Consider the following 5,273-nt stretch of genomic DNA (forward strand, 5'->3'; position numbering starts at 1 on the left):
GGCTACCACCGGTCTTCTCTGCTGATTTTCTTTGTTTTCTCAGGACTCACTTTACTAGATCAAGAACATCCGGAGATTTTCCAGCCCATTGATTCCTTAGAATTCCTTTGAATCTATCAGAATTCCTTTGGAATTATCAATATTAATTGTTTATTTTTATTTGTTCTTCTATATAATAAAAGATGATAATATGTATATTTTTTTGGATCAGTAATCTTTGGCCTGGAAAAAATTTGACAATATAATAGGTACATCAGCCGAGCCCCAAAATCTTGGAGTAGAGAGATTCGAGAGAATGAGTAGTTACCATCAGAGACAAGAGGTGGACGCAATCATCAGAGATACCATTGACAAGGTTCTCGACTTCTTGTGCTCTGCTTTGGCCGCGCTTCAGATCCCATCTGCCTCCAACTTGATGACGTTGTATGCCACTCTCCCTCCTCTCTCTCTCTTTTTTAGTTTTTATTGTTCTAGAAATTTTGAAGCATGTGAACTCAATTTGTTTTTGTCTACACAACTTTCTAAATCAGCTCGTGAGGTGTCCAAATTTGCAAGTGTAGCACTTGTAGATATTGATTCCGATGAAATTCAAGTTTATGTCTAGTATTTTGACATTACTTTCATACCTTCAACAGTTTTCTTCTTCAACGCTCATCACATGAAGATGGATTCCGGGTATGTATGAGCACTGTTTTTTTGTTGTTTGTTTATTACGTTATTCTAGCAATAGAGCTGTATGTCTAAAAAGCTCATTCTAATATTGCTAAGTTTGAACTATAATTGTGAGTTCTTGTATTTAATGTGTGTGATTCTTTAAAAAAAAAAAAAAAAAATTTAAGAGTGGTGCCTTTATCAAGTAACTTCCCTATACTGAACAAATTTAAATACACATAAAATGAAGTAAAATAAAAATAAAGGAAAAAAAATGCCTTTTCAATTTTGTTTGTAGGCCTGCCTTTCTTTGCTTAGACCTGTAAGTTTCTTGTTAAACATGATGATTGGACCTATGGAAGACAAATGGAACAATTAATTAGTTTTCTTGCACTTGAATCTTAAACAAAGTTTGCACCAATATCCCTTTGTCATTGGCCTTTCACAGACTTATTACAATTATAGTCACATCGTATTTTATGTATGCAAGAGGTGAACTGTGTAGGTGGTATAATGCTTTGACTGTGATCATACGTTACAAACATTTTATCATGCCCTTGAAAGAATGAGAATCTGTTTCTAAGCAAAAAATTTTAGCTGAATCTCTTGTATTTTGAAAATGATGTCATGCGACTATGAATTTAGGGACTTAAAATTTCAGATTCTAGTATTATTTCTTACTTTCTGGTTGGCAGGACTGCAGATCACACTAAATGGGTAGATGCTTTTCACAGAAAGCAGGATTTCATTGATGTGGTAGAAGTAAGCAAATTGTAGCTACTTAGAAACTGAATGGAGTTAAGGCTCAGTTATGTTAATTGTTAGTCTTGCCATTGGAATTTAAATTCATTTTCGTTTACATACTTTTGTGAAACTAGTCTGCCTTGATACTCAAACAATTATAAGCTGCTTCCAATCACCATTAGCACATGCATAAATGTAAATACATCATCGGCTTTGTTGTGATTTACTTACCTTAGTAGTGACATCAATATCCAGAAGACTTTTATTTTCACCAGTCCTTAGTAGTGTTGATTGCAAGACTAAGTCCTCGAATATGAATCAAGATTTTGCAGCATAGTTTATTTACAATAATTTCTTTTGAGCAGTAGAGGTGGAGTACTTGAAAATTTAAACTACAGCTATGATTTTGTCAATGTTATCTTGGGCCATGAATCAATGTAGGAAAAACTATCTCTTTTTTTTTTTTTCCTCTCCAAGGGAAAGACTCTCTTAAAAAGAAGAGGCAAGGTGGAAACTTTCTCTTCCGCAGTAGATATTGGATACTAAAAATTTTCAAATACCAAAATTGGAGCTGTTTTAGGTGCTAGATTAATATGGGAAAACTTCATTGAATGAATTGATGAGCAAGCATCAGCCTTAGCAGTTAATATTTGTTGTGGCATTGGCATGTGGCCTACATCATCACTTTCTCAATAGAAATAATGGGTAATGGGACTGGAAGTACATTGCTGTATGGTTCAGTGGAAAGTCTGCTATAATCTTTCAGCAACTTTGTAGATTTAGTGGTAGCATTTCTTTCTTCACATCTTTGTTTAAAACTTTGTCACATAAGCTAAGAGTTCCTCAGTTGTATGCTGAATCATATATTTTAATAAACTACTTAGCAAAAAATATATGATGGATGTAAGGTAGGAATTGACTTTTCAGAGTGGATAATGTTTTAGGACACACAAAATGACGGATGAACAAACTGTGTTGGAGGTAATTAAGTAAATTTACTAGGACAACAAATGTTCTTCTGTTTAGTCAATGGAAAATCTGGGTCACCTTTAGGAAACATTGCGACTCTTGTTCTTTATAAATTTTATTTTTCTTTAAACTATTTTCATATTTGCTTCTTCCGTAATACACTCCTTGCTTGTATAAAGGATAATATGTAAATATGTTAATAACATTTGTCTTGTGAATGACCATGCTTCTAGATGTTTGTAAAGCATGAATAATTGTTTTTCCCCTTAACATTCTTCTAGGCAATCTATAGAGGGGCCATGAAAGGCAAGCTGATAGTGAGTTGTCCGCTGCCACCACAGCGAATACCAAAGTATCAATTATTATACAAGGATGTTTAAACTTTAAAAGGTGAATAAGCCTTACATGCTCGCCAATCAGACAATTATAAGCACGTTGCATATTGTCCTGTAAGGATGGTTCAATTAATTTTGTAAACTCATAATTGAGAGCAGAACTCACACTGGCAGATTGTTAAAAGAGAATAGGAACTAGAGTTACTCTAAGACCTCATTTAGAACATTGGCAGCTTTGTTGAAGTTGCTGTGAATCGAACAGAACAGAGAAGAACATCCAGCTGACCTACATAGATTAACTATATGGTGTACAACATCCAGTTGAAATTAGAGATACTTGATGAAGCTTTTCTACTATCCTATATTGTGTACACAGTGACTTAAAGAATACCAAGTTTATATGGTCATCTTTTCACAGAGTTGTAATCTGTAGGGAGGTTCTGTGGTATGGATTGTATTTTTTTAATGATGTTTACAACTCTTTCCTATTGTGATAATTCAATAGTTACAAATAAATATGTGAGAGGTGATTTGAACTCTAGAAGTCTTTGTAGAAAACACCAAATAAAGTTGAGCACTATTCATGGCATTCCCTTATCGTTGCCAACAATGGTGAATCTAACCAAGTGAGGGATACTTCATGATGCTGCATTTGACAAATGCAAGGGGGCCACTAGCCACTAAATTAAGCACTTCGCCGGCCCTTCAAGGATGTCTTGTAGTTGCATTCATTTGGGAATTGCATTTGCTAAGACAAAACTCCCAGAACCAACAAATTTTGTGAACAGATACATGAATTCTGAGAGCCAAGTCCATACTCAAATCAATATCATTATTATCTAATCTAATCTAATACTATATATAAAAGCAGAAGCCTTTAAGGAGGTGGTGCCACGTTAGCAAAAAAGACCCCTTAAAACGCTGCCCCGTATACAGCTTTTGAGTTAAACCAGCCGCATGCGCTTGCAATTAAAAAAGGATAAATTATATTGTTTCGTTAGGTTAACACACCATTTGATGGCATCTTAGTATAAAAGGAAAAATAACACACCATTTGCAATTCTCCCCCCAAAAAAAAAACGCAGCATACAGAGAGAGATAGAGTTCTTCGTTCCTTCGCCAGACTTATGGCTTGTTTGGAAGTTTAGAGAGGGAGGAGAGTAGAGGGGAGTAGAGGGATGGAGAGTAGTGGGGAGGAGAGTAGAGGAGAATGATTCACCTCCACCTTATTTGGATGTTTTTAAAATTAGTAAGGGGGAAGGGAGTAATTAGCCATTCTCCTTGTGTAATTTTGTTAATATAATAAGGGTAAATTAGGTAATTTACTTGGTCAATAGTTTATGTACTCTACTCCCCCTCCAAATCTCTCCAATTTGGGGGAATTAAAATTGGGGGGCTAGAGGGAGTCCAAACCCCTCCAAACTCCTCCAAACCCCTCCCCTTCATTCTTTAAAAAACTTCCAAATAAGGTAATTGCATTACTCTCCCTCCCTCTACTCTACTCCCCCTCCTTTTTTAAACATCCAAACATGCCATTAGAGCACCGCTGCAAGCAAAAAGAAAAATCTATGGACATCAACACCGTTAGGCTATATATCTGCCACCATCAGATTATCGGAACTGGTATCGGTACGTTTTTCCCCATTTTCTAGATTTGGGTATCAAATATAACTTTTTATTGAGTTTTTTTGTTGGATATGTTTAGATTTGATTTTGGTTTTGACTCCTTTTTGTTTCGGGCTTTTGGGTTCTCCATGAAAATGTTTGTTTTCTCAATTTCCTGACTTTTTTTTTAAGATCACTAAGCCTTTCCCTGTTCTCTAATATCTGTGTTCATAGTTTTTTTTTTTTTTCTTGGGATTTTGATTTGGAAAACACCTTTTGATTTGTTTCATAGGGTTAAAACACCTTTTGATAGCCTTCAGTATAAAAGAAAACAAACCGCTTAAATCAGTAAATTGCAATCAAAAGGGAAGGGGAAAGAGAAGAGAGTTCATCGGAATCGTAACCCGATAGCTTAAAAGAGAATTTTCTGGAACCATCAGTTTCCCCACCACTGAAAACAAAACCCAATAGATACTTATTTAGTTGTTATTAATTTTGGGATTTGGGGGTTTCTAATTAGGGTTTGTTGCAATTGTCGATTTCAATTCCTGATATGTTTTTTTTTTTTTTTTCTTCAGGGAAACACCATAGATGATCAAATTCTACTTAAAAATCTGTCATGCATCTAAAAACCCAAAACAGTGAAAACGTTAATGCCATCCGCTGTATCCATTGGTCAAATCATATAAATTCAATCCAAACTGCACGTACGTTCACATTCACTGATTCATTTCTTCAAAAACCGATAAAGCCCCTCACTCTTGCTTCTCAAAAAAAAAAAAAAAATCCCTCACTCTCGATTAAAAGCAGATACCTTCAATGATATGAGTAATCCCTTCAAAATCTCAGAAATCTTCACTCAACCTTGCCTCTAACCATCACCTATTTTACATTCCCAAAAGACGACCTCTCATGCCGTTTACAAGGTTTAGCCTGCTGGACCCGCTACTGGACTTTTTTTTTTTTTTT

General features: G+C 35.2%; 1 pseudogene; it reads left to right on the forward strand.

The window, feature by feature from the left end:
- The first annotated feature begins 295 nt into the window (after positions 1 to 295).
- LOC112007119 (uncharacterized) lies at positions 296 to 2,744 on the forward strand (annotated as a pseudogene).
- Positions 2,745 to 5,273: the final 2,529 nt, after the last annotated feature.

Source organism: Quercus suber, unplaced genomic scaffold, assembly GCF_002906115.3.
Source record: "Quercus suber isolate HL8 unplaced genomic scaffold, Cork oak 2.0 scaffold_1042, whole genome shotgun sequence".
Taxonomy (NCBI): Eukaryota; Viridiplantae; Streptophyta; class Magnoliopsida; order Fagales; family Fagaceae; genus Quercus; species Quercus suber.